This window comes from Microcebus murinus, chromosome 6 (genome assembly GCF_040939455.1).
Source record: "Microcebus murinus isolate Inina chromosome 6, M.murinus_Inina_mat1.0, whole genome shotgun sequence".
NCBI classification, from domain to species: domain Eukaryota; kingdom Metazoa; phylum Chordata; class Mammalia; order Primates; family Cheirogaleidae; genus Microcebus; species Microcebus murinus.
In genome coordinates this window covers 103,373,673-103,391,594 of record NC_134109.1, presented here as the reverse complement: position 1 = coordinate 103,391,594, position 17,922 = coordinate 103,373,673, and the positions used below count along the sequence as shown (strand labels likewise).

Genomic DNA, 17,922 nt, shown 5'->3' with positions numbered 1-17,922 from the left:
TGTGCTTTTGAAGTTTTATTTGAAGAGTCCCTCTCTTAACCCAGGTCCCAAAGATACTTTTCTATATTTTCTTTTTTTTTTTTTTTTTTTTTTTTTTTTTTTTTTTTTGAGACAGAGTCTCGCTTTGTTGTCCAGGCTAGAGTGAGTGCCGTGGCGTCAGCCTAGCTCACAGCAACCTCAAACTCCTGGGCTCGAGTGATCCTTCTGCCTCAGCCTCCCGGGTAGCTGGGACTACAGGCATGCGCCACCATGCCCGGCTAATTTTTTTATATATATATCAGTTGGCCAATTAATTTCTTTCTATTTATAGTAGAGACGGGGTCTCGCTCTTGCTCAGGCTGGTTTTGAACTCCTGACCTTGAGCAATCCGCCCGCCTCGGCCTCCCAAGAGCTAGGATTACAGGCGTGAGCCACAGCGCCCGGCCTATATTTTCTTCTATTAACTTTAGAGTTTTATTTTTCACCTTGAAGTCTTATATTATTTAGTATATATTATACATTTTTATTTGGTATAAGGTAAGGATTCTGTTTCATTTTTTTCCATATAGCGAACTGGTTTAATCTGCCCTTTTTTTATTGATTTTCGATGTCTCCCACCTGTATACTAATAGCTTTGAGTTTTCTATTCGATTCCATGGTCTATTGGCCTGTTTTTGGTGCTGAAACAATGTCATTTTTTTTGGAGACAGAGTCTCACTCTGTCACCCGGGCTAGAGTGCCATGGCATCAGCCTAGCTCACAGTAACCTCAGACTCCTAGGCTTAAGTGATTCTCCTATCTTAGCCTCTAAAATAGCTGGGACTACAGGCGTGTGCCGCCACCACACCTGGCTAATTTTTTTTTTTTTTTTTGGGTACAGACAGGGTCTTGCTATTGCCCAAGCTGGTCTCAAACTCCTGACCTCAAGCCAACCACTTTGGCCTTCTGTACTAGGATCACAGGCATGAGCCAGTGAGCCCAGCCAATATTTTCATTTATTGCTTTGTTGTTACTGATTTTGGAAATCAAGATCACATTGGTTTCATCACATGATATGGGCAGCTTTCACTCTTTACTAATTTTCTGGAACAACTTATATAAGATAGAAATTAACTGTTCCTTGAAAGTTTGGTGTAACTCCAGAAATTTGTAAATTTCACTACAATGAATCCTCCCAGCTCCCAAAAAACATTTTTTCTACTGTTTACGACGTTTTGAACGATTTGATTTAAATTTTAACCTGTGCAACCTTTTCTTTTCCCAGGTGGCTGCATGCTGTAGAGAAAGTGCCACAGCCCTGCACGATGGGGGCACAGCACACTGGAAGTCGTCCACCTCCACCAGTCTGTCAACACTTTTATTTTCCTCAAGCAAAAGAGTTGAACCCTTTTACTCAAGTCCCCTTCTCACCCTCCTTTTACCTTTGAGTAGATGACCCAGCCTCCAACTTGATTGAAAAAGGTGACCCCTAGGGACCAACCTCTTGAATCTCACCTGCCTACTTACAGTGACTCTATATCCACACCCAATCACCAGGAAATGAGGTGTCCCTTCTGAAGTCCCAGGCAATCTCTGTAAGACCTGCTCCCAATCCCCCTCCCTTCTCCCATGGACTTCACTTCTTTAGACTTCCCCTCTCTCTCCTGAAATTTAAACCCTCCCTCACTACAGGGTTCCTTCTCCTTGGTCTGGCCACATCCTCAAATCTCACCCATCCTGAAAAAAGATCCCTGCTTTGTGTGCAGTGGGACAGGCATTCTCAGGCACTGCAGGCGGGAATGTAAACTGGCAAGATCTTTCTGGGAAGCAGTTTGGTAACCTGAATCAAAAGCCTGAAAAATATTTGCACCCTTTGTCCCGGTAATCCTCCCTCTAGAAATCCATCCAAGGAAATATCAGAAATGCTGACAAGGATAGATGTTTAACGATGTTAATCTCACTGTTATTATAACAGGAAAAATTGGAAACAATCTAAAGATTCAACAATAGGGGGTTTAGATTTCAGTTTCTTGAGCAAAAAAAAAGTGAAAGAAAAATTAAAAAGAAAACAATAGGGGGTAACTTAAATAAAATGAAAAATTGTACAATCACTAAAAATATAATTTTAAAAGAATAGTCGAATGGGAAACTTCATGAAGCAATCTTGTAGGTGAAAACAGCTGCACATAAATGATAGATACATTGTTATATATATAATAAAAATAGCTAACACTTCTGGAATGTTAGCTATTACATACAGTCTCTCACTCAGTCCTCTGCGACATTCCTCTGCAGTTAATGCCGTTACTCACATTTTGCAGGGCAAGAAACCAACGAGAAAGAAAAACAGCCATATCTATGAGGGTGTGGGAGTTACTAATGAATTTTGTTTCTTTCATTCTCTGTTGTATTTTCCAATTCTTTAACAAGGAGGCATTATTATTATTTTGTCAAACGGGAGTCCTGAATCATCATTCCTCTTTCTGCTTTATAAATGCTAGTAATGAATAATTTGAACACAGAAAAAATGAAATCCTGTTCCCATTACTGCTCTTCCAACTGCCAGGGGTGGCCACTGAGGACAGTTTGGCTTTTGTATTTGTATTTGCTTCTAAAATGCGGATGGGGACATGCACTTTAAAAAGCAAAGGTGATCTGGGGCACGTGGTGACTCAGACCTGTAATCCTAGCTCTCTGGGAGGCCGAGGGGGGTGGATCACTCAAGATTAGGAGTTTGAAACCAGCCTGAGCAAGAGGGAGACCCCTTCTCTACTAAAAATAGAAAGGCATTAATTGGCAAACTAAAAATTAATATAGAAAAAATTAGCAGGGCATGGTGGCACATGCCTGTAGTCCCAGCTACTCAGGAGGCTGAGGCAGGAGGATCGCTTGAGCCCAGGAGTTTGAGGTTGCTGTGAGCGAGGCTGATGCCACGGCACTCTAGCCCAGGCAACAGAATAAGACTCTGTCTCCAAAAAAAAAAATCAAATGTGATCATCTTTCCATGGCAATACATAAAACTAGAATTTTTTCTTTTTTTCTTTTTTTGAGACAGGGTCTCGTTCTGTCACCAGGGCTAGAGGGCAGTGGCATGATCACAGCTCATTGCAACCTCAAACTCCTGGGTTCTAACCATCCTCCTGCCTCAAGCCTCCGGAGCAGCTGGGATACAGGCACGGGCCACCACAACCGGTTAATTTTTCTACTTTTTGGTAGAGACCAGAGTATCAGTCTTGCTCAGGCAAGTCTGGAACTCCTGACCTCAAGCCACCCTCCTGCCTGGGCCTCCACTGTGCTAGGATTTCAGGCGTGAGCCACCGTGCCCTAATACTACAATTTGAGTACTTTATGCAACTGCATTTTGGGGTCCAGGGGTCTCTGTCATGAGAAAAGAGGATGTCCAGTGTCCCTTTCTTTTGCCAAGTGGTGAACCATCTCTGACCGTGCAGAGCCACCCCAAGAGCTCCGGGTTTGGGGCCGGGAGAACTGAGTTCCTGTCCTGATTCTGCCATTTACTAGTCTGCCCATCACCTTTTTTCTCTGGGAAGCTGTCTCCCACCTTTCAGATGGATGACAGTTCCTGTCTTGCCCAGGAGAAGGGGGCCGTGTGCTGTTCTAAGGGGCTGCGGGGTGTGCTTGCCCTAGTGCAAGGGGACCCCAGTGGGACCCCCCTCCCCATTTCCCCGCTGCCTCAGGAATCCTTCCACCGGTCTCAAGTAGAGATGAGGGGCCAGGGGGCCACAAGAGGGGAAGGGACCTTGTCACCTGACAGGCGCCAGCCCCCCAGAGGCCGGCTTTGAGCTCTCCCGCCCACTCAAGCAGCCAGGGACGGGGAGGACTCGCCGTCCGCGAGAGCATAACGGAGAAGCCTTAAGTGCGGCGAGAGAGCTGGAGAAAGCGCTGGGGTGCTGGAAAGGACGCAGCTTAGCGATCGCTTCCAGCGCGTTGGACACGCACTGCGGGAGCGAGCGGTGCGGAGGCTGGGCCTCCTCCGCGGAGCCGCCGCCCTCTGGTGGCAGCGTGCAAAAGGTGCAGCTGCTCGCTCTGCCCGCCTCCGCGCGCAGGGCCGACGGGCTGGGTTGCCACTCATACCCGTCTTCTAAGGGGACCTTAGGAAGCTCGCGGGCCCCAGAAGAGAAAGCTTGGCTTGGTGAGTCGGGACTGGAGCCCGGGACTCCGGATGCCCCACCCAATGGACGCTTAAAACGACCCCTGGTACTTGGGAAAGCAAAATGCCCCAGACAATTAAGGAGAAGATTTTATGCAGGCTATTGCAATAAGGAGAACCTACGTTAATGAGGAAAAAGAAGGAAACGCGTTTTAGGTAGGCTGGCAAACGCGGGAGTCGGCAGCCGGTCTTCCGGGAACAGTAAGCGAGGATGGGACCCGGCTTCTCTTGGAGTGTGTGGGGTGAAGGGGTCCTTTGTGGTGAGCCATTTCCCTGGAACTCAAAGGGGAGGGGGACTTCTCCACCACCGCTGCCTCAGCGGGCACGGGACTCGGACAAAGCTCGGCATTGTCACAGCAAGTGGCGGGTGCTGCAGGACAGCCATTCCAAAGGCGAGGGCCGTGAGACCCAGGCCACCCCACTGTGAGTTTTCTTGGCTGAGGCAACGTTCCAGTCTGCAGACACCAAGTCAGCAAGGCGTCCCGACAGGAAGTGCAAAGTCCCGTGGAGAGTAAGATGGGAAAGTCACCTGGGAGGGAAGCGCCTCGCTGGCAGCAGAAATGACCGCCCCGGTCATGGCTCTGGTTTGAGAAACTGTGTCAGAGAAGCGCAGGGACTGCCCGGGGTTAGCCCCAGGAAGCGGGCGGGGCGTGTTGTTATGAAGATACAGTGAAGACCTAACCTAGTCGAGCCCCAGGAAGGGCCAGAAAATGGGGCAGTTCAGGGATCCAGCTGCTGTGTCTGCTTCTCTTTCAGTCTTTCAATCTGCCTGCCTGCTGGCCTTCCTCGGGGCACCCGTTATCTGTCCCCACCTGTCTTGCTTTCTCCCGCACCATCTCCATTCCCCCATACCTTCAGCTGGCACCTGGCCTCCAGTGACCAGCCCTCGAGTCTACTCAACCTCCAGCTACGGAGCCCACCTCTAACTGCTGCTTCCCTCTGGCCTTTGAAGACCCTTCTCAAAAGCCAGCCCTGCTTCCCAGCCAGGCCTTGGGTCGGAGACTGCAGCCCGCCCACGCCCCGCCTGGCCCCCGGCCCCTCAGTTGTGCAGGGTGGGATGGGTGGGATTACCTGATGGGTTTCTCACAGGTAGCTGGGGGCAGGACAGCTGCCCTTAGAAGTGTCAGGCGTGGTCTGTGGCTTAATTTGGGGAAGCCAAACCTGAAATGTCATTATTTCCAAGCACTTAAACCACTCGTGGGTCCTAACTTCTGCAGGAGGGTGTTAACTGAAGAGTGTGGTCTGAGAGCCAGAGAAGAGGAAGCAAGCCTGTGACAAGCCTGGTCCATCACCACCAGTTTTTGCTAGGTCTAGGAGCTAAGAATAGCTTTTTTAGTCTCTCTCTCTCTCTCTCTTTTTTTTTTAGACAGGATCTTATTCTGTTGCTCAGGCTGTTGTAGCCTTAAACTCCTGGAGTCAAGCAATCCTCCTGCCTTAGGCTCCTGAGTGAGTAGCTGGGCCTAAGGTGTGCACCACCACACCCAGCTTAATTTTAAATATATATATATATTTTGTAGAGATGGGGTCTCACTATGTTGCTCAGGCTGGTCTCGAAACCCTGGTCTCAAGTGATCCTCCTGCCTCTACCTCCCAAAGTGCTAGGGTACCTGACTGGCTTTTATATTTTTAAATTATTGAAAAAATTAAAAGAATAACAATATATCAAGTCACATGGAAATTATATAAATTCAAAGTTCAGTGTCCATAAATAAAGTTTTATTGGGACACAGGTATGCACACACTCATTTATATTGTGTCTTTGGCTGTTTTCACACTACAGTGGCAGAGTTGAATAGCTGCAACAAAGACTGCAAAATCTAAAATGTTTTTCCTTAACAGAAACAGTTTTTTGACTTCTGGGCAATCCTAGCTTGAAGCCACTGGCTGTAAGGAGCACCGCCGGCGCGAGGGCCTGCCCGCCAAGCAGGTTCCGAGAGGCCGTCTGTCAATCCAGGTGGCTTTTCCCCAGGGAAAGGAGACACTAGCAATAATGACAGGAAAGGTGACGCAGTGAGCAGTCGCATTTATCACAGTAAGAGCAGCAGCTCCGTGATCCGCCGGTCAGCCTCTCTGCGTCAGCGTGAATGACCCTCGGCTGAGCCTGACCACCTCGGGGGCCACGTCAGCAGGAGTCCCTTGGTTACAGGTGTCAGGAACCCAACTTGGACAGACTGAAGGAAATGAGAAATGGTTAAGAGTGCCCTGGCCCGTGTTCTGGAACCCACGCTGGGCGTGCTGGCCCTCGGAGCGTGTAGACCCCTTGCTCAGACTCCCGCGGCCTGGTCTGCCCACTGTCCCGGCGTCTTGGGCACCCACCGCTGTGGCCTTCTCTGGGCTGCGTCTCACACACCATTAGGCCTTGGGAAGACAGGACCTGGCCCGAGTGCAAACATCCTGGAAAAGGTGGGCTCTGACTGGCGCGTTCAGGTGCTTGCCCCCGGCAATGCTCTGCACCCACCTTCCCACTGATCGAAATGGCTTGTGGCAGCCATGCAGGGGAGGGGAGACACCGGAGGCAGGAGGACGGCAGTGCTGGAAGGAACGTACTTCCGGTGCTTCTCCGGTGTTTCTCCTTTCCCCCCTGCTCAGGCCCTTCTCAGCCCTGAATGCCTTCCCGACCCCTCCCGCCCTCGCCCCCTTACCAGGCCAGCTCTTCTAGTCCTTTAAGGCTGAGAGGGCTGTCACCTCCTCCTGGAAGCCCCTCCTAACCCTGCCCCCGCCCACACCAGTGCCCCTCCTTTGTGCCCCATGGCAGACCTCCCTCACTGACCTGCTCCCTGCCTGCTCCTCCTGGCTCCTGAGGTACTGGAAGACTCTGGCCACGCTTTAGCGGGGCCTCAGCGGGGACACAAGGAAGCTCAGTAAATGCCTCAGGGATGAATAGATTCTGAGGGCTTGGATGCAGGCAGTGGGGGTGATTTTTCAGAAGAGGGTCCCAGGACTTCCAGCATTTCCCACATGACACAGGTAGCAAGGAGGTTAGGAACCCAAGTTCCAATGCCTTCTCCACCACATACGGTACTAGTTGGACAAGTCACATAAACCTCCTAAGTTTCCTAACCTCTCAGTTTCCTCATCTGTAAAATGGACATACTGCTAATAGCTACTTGAAAGGATTGTTGAGAGGGTTAAATGAGATGCTGCTTAGTACAATTCCCGGGACACTATATATACACTGATTATTATTTTTATTACTATTACTATCATCACATGCTCCTTCACTCTCCAGCAGAACTGCCCCCTGACCCCAGTGGCTGTACAGAGACCAGGAGGCCTCTCCCCAGCCCTTTGAGATCCATAAAACAATCACTAATCCATCAATTAAACAAAGGCTTAGACTTTAGCTTCACTAGATCTCTCCAAACAAAGGTAAGCATCAGTCCATATTTTTAAATTTTGGGAAAATATAATAAAGAAAAATGCCAGTCTAACACATTTTGGTATACCTTGTCCAGTCTTTTTTTCTTATGAATGTTAAATGTGGTTCTAATCACACCGCATCTGCCTATTTTCACTCCATTGTCCATCAGAAGCATCAAAGCATGCCTGCTACCTTGTCATAGACGGAGGAAAACACTCTGTTTCTCAACTTTTCAGGAAAGGACTGCCAAAGGCTAATTTAAAAAAAAAATTACAATGTGCTCAAGATCTCACATAATTTGTTATTAACAAAGGACCCTGGCCGGGCGCAGGTCACTCAAGGTCAGGAGTTCAAGACCAGCCTGAGCAAGAGCGAGACCCCGTCTCTACTAAAAATAAAAAAAAAAAAGTTAATTGGCCAACTGAAAATGGAAAAAAAATAAATAAATAAAGGAAAAAAAAAAACAGAAAGAAAGAAAATACAGTGTGCCTGATGGTCATTCAAAGATGACTATATCAACATATATATGTGTATGTACGTACATACACATGCACATGTGTGTACATCTGGGAGCTTCCAACATGTTCATCTTACAAAGCAACGTTGACACGCTTCCACTGAATTGGGCAGACCTTTGTAACTGCCCCAACCAATATGATGTAGCTAGCATAAGTGACACTGAATGATTTCTGAGGTGAGGTCATAAAAGGTGACATGGCTTCCACCTGGCTTTCCCACTCTGCCTTGGAACTCAGCCGCTATATTGTGACGAAGACCCAGCTACACAGAGGCCATGTGTGGGTGTTCTGGTCAATAGTTCCAGCCAGGCCTCTGGCTGGGTGACAGCCAGCACCAACCTTAGGTGAACAAGCCTTCAGATGATTCTAGCCAAGCTAGAGAATCAACTTTTGAATCTTCCCGCTGAGGTCTCAGACATTGTTGAGGAGACACAAGCCATCCCTGCTGCACTTTGTCTAAATTCCAGTGCACGGAAACAGCAAGAGATAATAAATTATTATTGTTTTAAGCTATTACGTTTTGAGATAATTTGTTGTGCAGCCATAGTAACTGGTGCATGCAGTTTACATGGAAACAAACAGAGAATCAATATAATTATCATAAGCATTATTAAAATTTGGATGTAGGCCGGGCGCTGTGGCTCACGCCTGTAATCCTAGCTCTTGGGAGGCCGAGGCGGGCGGATTGCTCAAGGTCAGGAGTTCGAAACCAGCCTGAGCAAGAGCGAGACCCCATCTCTACTATAAATAGAAAGAAATTAATTGGCCAACTGATATATATATAAAAAAAAAAATTAGCCGGGCATGGTGGCACATGCCTGTAGTCCCAGCTACCCGGGAGGCTGAGGCAGAAGGATCACTCGAGCCCAGGAGTTTGAGGTTGCTGTGAGCTAGGCTGACGCCACGGCACTCACTCTAGCCTGGGCAACAAAGCGAGACTCTGTCTCAAAAAAAAAAAAAAAAAATTTGGATGTAAAAGTCAAAACTAATCTTTGGGGGAAAAAAGACCTATATAGTTTTTTAAAAAAGAGATATGATAACCTGGGCCTCTAGTGGAGAGACATAGAAGTAGAAGATTGAAAAACTTCTCACTTTATATTATAAGGGAGCTAAATATGATAGATTTGTTTAGAATCTGAAGTTAAAGAAACAGGGGTTTAAGAAAATTTTTAAAAATCTTGAAGGTATTAGCAGAATTAAAACAATAGTCTGGGACGGACGTGGTGGCTCAGGCCTGTAATCCTAGCACTCTGGGAGGCCGAGGCGGGTAGATCCTTTGAGCTCAGGAGTTCAAGACCAGCCTGAGCAAGATCGAGACCCCATCTCTACTAAAGACAGAAATAAATTACTTGGACAGCTAAAAATATATAGAAAATATTAGCCAGGCATGGTGGCACATGCCTGTAGCCCCAGCTATTTGAGAGGCTGAGGCAGAAGGAAGGCTTGAGCCCAGGAGTTTGAGGTTGCTGTGAGCTAGGCTGATGCCATGGCACTCTAGCCTGGGCAACAAGGTGAGACTCTGTCTCAAAAACAAAAACTGATAGGCTTTACACTTTCCAAATCACAGAAGATAAAAACAGAATGACCTGGATGCGGTGGCCCACACCTATAGTCCCAGCTACTTAGGAGTCTGAGGTGGAAGGAAAGCTTAAGCCGAGGAATTTGAGTTCAGCCTGGGCAACATGGCAAGACTCCATCTCTTAAAAAGAAAAAAAATTATCATGCATATCACAAAAGGTAAAAAAACATAAAAAAGAGAAAGCATAGATCAAGATGAAAGAAATAAAAAAGAAATAAAAGAGATAAGATTGAACATGCCAAAATAAATATAAATGTATTATACTCCCCTACTAAAAGCCAAAGGCCCTCCAACTGGGTTAATACAATTTAATGACTGCAATGCATACATATCATTGTATATAAGGTACAGCTAAATAAAACTGCACTCCTTCCATCTGTGTGCCTCCCTGGGTGTCCCTTGGCCAGTCCTACTCTACTCCCTGCCTCATAGGTACTGAGTACTACAGTCGCCCCATGGACATGGGCAGAGACAGTCTAATAAGGGGCGAGGGTGGACGGAAGTGACTGCTCAGAAAGCCATGCCTGGCTGTTGGGAGTGTGCTGCTAGTTTTCTGGCTAGTGCAACCCTGTTCAGTGAATGAGGGTCTGACCTTCTCCCTGCACCCTTCCCTGCCCTAGAGCAAGGCACGAGCAGGCCACTGTGTGACTTTGCCTGGCCCCCTGGCATGTCATTGGGGACAATTCCATCTCAGACTCCTGCCAACAATTTACCACTAAGTTTACTGAATGGTTTTGAGTCTTATCCTTTTCTGTGATTCAATTGGCTTTTATTTTTATTTTATTTATTTATTTATTTATTTTGAGGCAGAGTCTCTCTCTGTTGCCCCAGCTATCACAGCAACCTCAAACTCCTGGGTTCAAGCAATCCTACTGCCTCAGCCTCCCAAATAGCTGGGACTACACGCATGTGCCACCATACCTGGCTAATTTTTTCTATGTATTTTTAGTTGGCCAATTAATTTCTTGCTCAGGCTGGTTTTGAACTCCTGACCTTGAGCGATCTTCCCATCTTGGCCTTCCAGAGTGCTAGGATTACAGGCATGAACTACCTCACCTGGCCGGCTGTCAATTAGTTTTTAAATTTGTAAGTTGGAAGATGGCATATTAAGGAAGTTTGGTCTGATGTCATCTTAACTCTGAAATCCTATTATCCATCATTTGTAATGGAAGATTTTTTTTAATGCATCTATTAAATATCAGGTGCTGTGCTAGGCACTGAGAGTACAGCAATGACTGAAGTCTGGCCCCTTTGCCCAGGATGTGTTTGCAGTATAGGGAGGGGACAGGAGAGGCAAGAAAGCAAACAAGTAACTCTGATCCAGGGCAGGAGAAGATCAGTGCTAAACATGAGTAGAGAGCAGGAAGGCCGGGAGGAGGGAGCAATTGCTGCTGAGGGAGGATCGAGACAAGGCTTTATGGTGAGTTTGCCCAGCCTCGCTCTAGGCCCACAATGGGAAACTACAATGGAAGACGTGGCTTATGTCCCCAAAGTGCTGCAAACATTCAGGGCCTGGGCCATGCAGGGGCAGCTGAGCCACTCTGAGGGAAATACTCCCCTCCCCTGGGGCAGTGGGCTGTGACCCTCTGCAGGGGCATGGCAAGAGGGCAGATGAAAGAGGTCACATCAGGCCTAGGGGAAAGCAGCGGCCCAGGATGAGGTGCAGGAGGCCCCAGCCCTGAGGACTTCAAGCCTTCTGGCATTACCCGAGGTGAAATGTTGCCAATGATCAGAGGGGCAAGTGGTGGGTATTTTCCCGTCCCAGGGTGGAGAGGCAGGAATATCAGGGGTTGGTTGAGTCCAGACCCAGGAAATGTGAGTGGGGGGTTCTGCTAAAAGTGGAGATGGGAGTAGAGCATTTGTTGAGTGCCTTCCAGGTGCAAATATTTATTGAGCATCTGCAAAATTTTTATTTTGCAAATATTTATTGAGCATCTACTATGTGCCTCTGCAAATATTTATTGAGCATCTACTATGTGCCAGACACTGTTTTAGGCACTTGGAATGCAGTGGTAAAACAAAAATTCTACACCCATGCACAAGTAGACAAGTATTTGATATAATTTCAGTGATAAATAAAGGGAAAAAGAATGAAAGGAGGTGCTATTTTCTTTTCTTTTTTTTTTTGAGACAGAGTCTCACTCTGTTGCCTGGGTTAGAGTGCTGTGGCATCAGCCTAGCTCATAGCAACCTCAAACTCCTAGGCTCAAGCAATCCTCCTGCCTCAGCCTCCCAAGTAGCTGGGACTACAGGCATGTGCCACCATGCCCGGCTAATTTATGTCCTTAAAATAAAATTGCCATGAGTGTAGAAAATGAAGAGATAAAGAAATAAAAAAGGAAACTTAATAGAAAAGGTAGCCAAATATTTGAACAGACACATCACAAAGTAGGAGCTCCAAATGGGAAATATGAAAAAATACTCAACCTCTCTAATCATCAGGGAAATGCAAATTAAGCCACCCTACAGTAAACATGAGAAGTATGACAGTGTCAACTATATTTTTAGTTGGCCGATTAATTTCTTTCTATTTTTAGTAGAGACGGGGTCTCGCTCTTGCTCAGGCTGGTTTCGAACTCCTGACCTCGAGCAATCTACCTGCCTCGGCCTCCCGGAGTGTTTGGATTACAGGCGTGAGATACAGGGTCTTAAGTAGCTAAGAAATTAGTATTCTCTGTGGTAGAAAGTATCATTGTTCTCCATAAGAGGTTATCTTGTTTATGAAAGCTACACAAGGGTCTACATCAGCATACTCAGGAGGTGATGAATCCATTCTTCTTGAACTGAATTGGCAGCAAGTGTTCACAGAGAACGTCCTGTGTAAGTTAGCCAGGCTGCACATATCCTTTTTTTTGAGACAGAGTCTCAATCTGTTGCCCAGGCTAGAGTGCCATAGCATCAGCCTAGCTCACAGCAACCTCAAACTCCTGGGTTCAAGCGATCCTCCTGCCTCAGCTTCCCAACTAGCTGGGAATACAGGCATACGCCACCATGCCTGGCTAATTTTTTCTATATATTTTTAGTTGGCCAATTAATTTCTTTCTATTTTTTGGTAGAGGTGGGGTCTCGCTCTTGCTCAGGCTGGTCTCGAACTCCTGAGCTCAAATGACCCACCTGCCTTGGCCTCCCAGAGTGCTAGAATTACAGGCGAGAGCCACCTCGCCTGGCCAGGTGACGAATCTTATTAAAATAGGAAGTGGTGCTCAGGTGCACATGCACGTACACACAAACGAGAAGTTTAGAGGAGGTGATGTGATGTAGGGATGAACATTATGGATTCTGATTTAAAGCCTTGGATGATTCCTTTAATTTTTCTGAACCTCAGTTTCTTCACCTGAAAAATGGTGGCTCCTAACACAGAAGCATTGCAAGGATTAAATGAGAAAATGCACGTAAAACAGCTGGCACAAAGGAAGCACTCAATAAATGTTAAATAAAGTGGGCTTGTTTTTATTTTTAATTTGTCAATAGGCTAATTTGGGGCAAAGATGACTGATCTGTCAGTTCAGCAAAAGGCTTTACTCCAAGCCACTTGAGTTGTCCCCAGCCAGGCCCCAGGGGGAAAGCCAGCTGGAACCCTAGTCCTGACACCCTGCCCTGGGGTGGGTCCCAGAGCCCCTGAGCTCCTCAAGGCAACAGTGCTCCACGTCACCAAAGCCCAGAAACGCTTCCCAGAGTAAGTACAGATTAAGTTCCAGTTTTTAGTTAAAGATCTTAATTTCTGGATGTCTATTTGGGGGATTATGGTGGTGGCTTAAGCTACTTTAAGACATTATAAGTTGAAATCTTTCCTTCACTTGGCTGCTGAAGTTTAAATCAGTCTAATTATTTCACATGGCATCTACTATAATAGTTTCATAATTTCTAGTATATTAAGCACTTAATATGTTGTGTCATTTGAAATCACATATTAAATTCAGCAAAGTACATTTTAATGAGAGCTAAGTGGTGTGAAAATATTAATACAATGTGATGGTTCATCTTGGTGCTCTGGTTTTGTAGGTCTGTTCCTGATGCACAAATGCCTCACTCACCAGGTAAGGGGGACATTAACTGCCCGAGACTCAACTGGGTGTCTGACAATATGCCTGTCATTTGTTGTAGAGCAATTTACAGTGGGATTTCTCCCCGGGCCTCACAACCCTGTAAAGCAAGGAGGAAAATCATCACTTCCATTTAAGAGACGAGGAAACTGAGGCTCAGCAACTCAAAGAGACTGGTGACCCAGGTGGCCAGTGGATTTGCTGGGATGTAAACACAAACCATCTTGGCTGAAAGCCATTGCAGGTTTTTCCTGTACAGCAGCTGCTGTCCATGTAACCTCGGGGAGGGGGTGGGGAGCGATGTCTGGACTCCAGCTCAGCAAGGATTTAGAGGTGTGACACTTTTCCTCCCAGCCGGCAAACCCACACAGGGAAACTGACAGACCAGAGAGACGCTGGCAGACTCGACTCAGACTTGGCCATTCCTCTTTCTGCACCTTCTTCTGCAGACAACCTCCACATCCTAAATCTAAGCAACAGTGCTCTTAGGCCATCTTGGAATTGCCAGAGAAAAGAGTCTTGATGAACTAAATCACAATGAACCCTAAATGCTCAAAATAATGATTCACAAATGACAGGATTCAAGGCAACAGTAAGAGACTTTTTGGAGACAGCTTCCCAGAACCCCTGGAATTGTACTCCCTTCTTAGCAGCACAACTGCATTTTAAGTTGGGCTTTCAGTAACTCAAATCCAAAGGACTGAAGACATCCGGGTGAAAATAGTACCTGCAATAGTTAAAAGGAGAAAAAATTAGGGAATCCTCCCCATCCCGCCGTTTTCACTTAAAAAAGAGTTTTTTTTCATCCACATACTTGCAAAATTAAGGAAAGAGAGTAGGGAAGTGGTTATGTATTGAATATTTTTATACCTACCATGTACTTCCCAGAGGCCCAGGTGCTACGCCAAAGACTTTACATGAATCAGCTCATCTAATGTTCTAGAGTCTATCACACCCAATCCTGCATTTACTTTTCAAACAACCCTGCAAAGCAGGCAACACAGTCACCATCTGCCAGGTAAGGAAACAGATATTTAAGTTCTGGGCAGAAATATAAGATCTGGGGGAGACTAAAAGGCGTGGCCCTGGGCTGTGCTGCCCCCATCCAAATCTAAGCTGGGGGAAGGGCAGGACTAGGCACTTGGGGAGAATTAGAACTGATGTAACCACAGAGAGGCTTCTTCCTCCCTCTGGTGAGGCTGATGAGAGTCCCTAGCCCTTCCTGCTTCACCTGAAACGATGTATGAAAACAAATAATGCTCTCTGGCTGTAAGGAAAACACCATAATTTTAGAGCATCCTAAGATCTGAAACAGCCCATTTTCTTCATCGTTCAAGATCAAATTAAAGCTGGCTCTGCCCTCTCCCACTCAGGGTGGCGGGAAGTACCACCTCAGACAGGATTGGGGGACCACTCCTCATCCCTTGGGGCTCCGCAGCCCAGCCCAGGATACTCAGGGAAGACTGTCCAGAGGCAGTTCTGCTCAGGGCTGCCAAGTGGGGAGAAGCCAACAGCTCTGAAGCTGGCAGGAGCTGCAGCTCCAAGACTGCTCACCAGCGCCGTTCTCTCAGGCTCCCACACGCTCCTCCTCAAGGCCTGTGGGGGCACAGGACTTCCCAGAAGCCATAACCCCTTCAGAGAGTCCCCCATGCTGTCCCCTGTCCTCCACTTTTCTGCCACATCAATCTGTGCCCTTCTCTCCTTCCCCTCCCCATTACTTGATGTTGGCTTCAGGGCTCAGAGGAAAGCGTCAGCAGGTCCAGACCCAGGTCCACAACAGCCCCTGCGGACTGTTCCCTGGCCTTGTCATGCCTCAGGGATGACCAGCTTGCCTCACCCTTCTAAGACAGAAAACAAAAACACTGTTGGAATTTTACCTCTTGATAATTATATTCTCAAAAAAACAAGTCCTTCAGCTACCCAGTTACAAGAACCATAGCATCTCAAAGCTGAAAGAGGTGTTAAAGATCATTTCTAAGGTAGTGTTCTCACTTTGCGGAATATAAAACAGGACCAGAGAGAGAGGTCCAGGGAGTTGGCCAAGGTCACAAAGACGGTGCCAGGAGAATGGGAACTGTAACTCAGATCTCTCTCCTCTGCACCACAACCGCTTGGCAAGAGAAAACAAACAAAAACATCCACTCTGGCTCAAAGTAATAGCCAGAAATGGTGAACAATAACCAGTGCCGTCCCCTGCTGGTTTCTACAATAAGGCAGTTATGAACTGAGGAGCCATACCTGTCACAAGGACACGTGTGCGCATCGACTGTGTCGAAAAGGCTCTCCTCCTAAATAAATGAGTAAAACGTGGCTGCTAATTGAAGATTAGCATCATCTCCCATCAATGTTAATACGCTTTTTGGTTATTTGCAATTCCCTTTTGTAAATCTGAGGAAAACATCATTGCCCAAATTAGCTCTTTTCGCTCAATAAAGGCCATATTAGCATTCTGAGGTTTGTGTTTGCTTACTGCTTATTTAGAGAGGTCAGATGAGAAGTTGGGCAGCCTGCGCCTGATTTCCATTTCACTGAAGACAACTTGGGACGCTGGGAGGACGACAGCTCAAGCCACCAAAGGCTAGCCCCGGCGCTCTCCGGGGGTGACTGAGGGGGTCCCTCCCCTCTCATAAGTCCCCTGAAGGACTGAACCCCTCCCCCTGTGGGTGACACCCACTCAGGTGGCTGCAAGGCCTTCTTTTGCCTGGAACTCTCTGTTCCCATCATTTCAGGGTTGCCACGTATTACCAAGTGACAGATGAAATGTAACCTCCTCTCCTGCCCCCAGTGAAGTGGCCCTCAGCCCGCACGCACTCTCTGCCAAGCTTTTGCAGCACAGCTCAACATCCAGAAGGCGCATCCAAGCTTGCCTGGCTCCTGTGCTGGGACGGAAGGTCCATGACCCCAGCAACCCTGCCCACCCATTCACCACCACCACCACCCACCCCTGCAGCCTCACAGGTGCTTAGTATTTGTGGAAGGAATGAAGGCAGGAAGGAATGAGCTGCCCGGGCCTCGGGAGTAAGGTCTATGAGGGAAAGGGGAGGCTGCACTTCTGGCGCCAAATCTTTCCTCCCGAGTTCTAACAAACCAGACTTGCTCCAACTCCCAACTTTCACCACAGCAGGACCACCTGGGGCTGATGGTTCAACCTCCCAGGGCCTCCATTTCCTAACCTGCAACTGGAGGAAACACCACCAATTAGGTTAATTAAGCCAGGCCCTTTTAAATGTGTTGGATCAAAGGGTGGTGACCTTTCCCACAGCACTACAACCCCCCCCCAGTCAGACTCCTGAAAGTATGGGTCCCAAAGTCTCTACCCTCCCCTTCCCCTTGGCTCCAAATGCAGGGAGCTGGTCCCGAGAACCCCAGGGAAGCTGAGGCGCGCCCCGTCCATCCGAGCGGGCCCCACCCTCCCCAAGAACCCAGAGCCGCAGCCCTCGTGGGCCCCTTCCGGTTCAGGGCGGTGGCCGCAGGCCCGGCAAGGTCATGGGTCACGGGTCGCAGCGCAGGGAAGGGCCCAACGGCTCGTATCCTTTTCGGGGTCCCGAATCGAATTCCCGTGGGGTCCTCATGGGCACTACGTCCCCTTGCCCCTAAAGCGCATCAGCACTGCACGCACGCCGCTCCGCAGTTTCACGGCCCTGAGCTGCCACACCGGCCTCAGCGCAGCGTGCGAGGTGGAACCCAGGCTTGATCCCTCCGCGCCGCGGAGACCGGCACGGAAGAGACGCGCAACGCGCACCACGTGACGAAATGAAACGCGACCGGCTGCGCCGCCTGAGAGGCGCGCACTGAGGTCGGGCGGGAAAAGGGCCAATTTCCCATGGTCCCTTGATATTTGCATATACAATGTAATGTGGTTAGAGAGACTTTTAGATATAAGTCGTCATAAACGTAAAGATACAACTATAGGATATATGACACCGAAAGTCACAATCTTTTGAGTATTTCGGAGTTTCAAGAAACCCACACTATACTTACCATAACTGTAAAGTTTTGTCAAATCTTTGCTTTATATAACCTCTGAGACAACCACAAGATCGTGCTCGCTTCGGCAGCACATATACTAAAATTGGAACGATACAGAGAAGATTAGCATGGCCCCTGCGCAAGGATGACACGCAAATTCGTGAAGCGTTCCATATTTTTGACCAAGACTCCTGCGCACAGTTTACACATACATGCGAACACTTCTCACCTTATGGGTTTTATCTTCTGTTTGCCACGAGGAAACAGTAGTCCCGTGTGCGTTTCACATCCAGCCCTGGGGCTCCCTGGGGCATCCTTCCTATTTT

General features: G+C 47.8%; 1 non-coding gene across 1 annotated transcript; it reads left to right on the top strand.

Annotated features, from left to right (window-relative positions):
• The first annotated feature begins 17,669 nt into the window (after nucleotides 1-17,669).
• On the top strand, nucleotides 17,670-17,776 carry LOC142871609 (U6 spliceosomal RNA). The gene has a single exon (XR_012919846.1). It is a non-coding gene; the product is annotated as a U6 spliceosomal RNA (small nuclear RNA).
• Nucleotides 17,777-17,922: the final 146 nt, after the last annotated feature.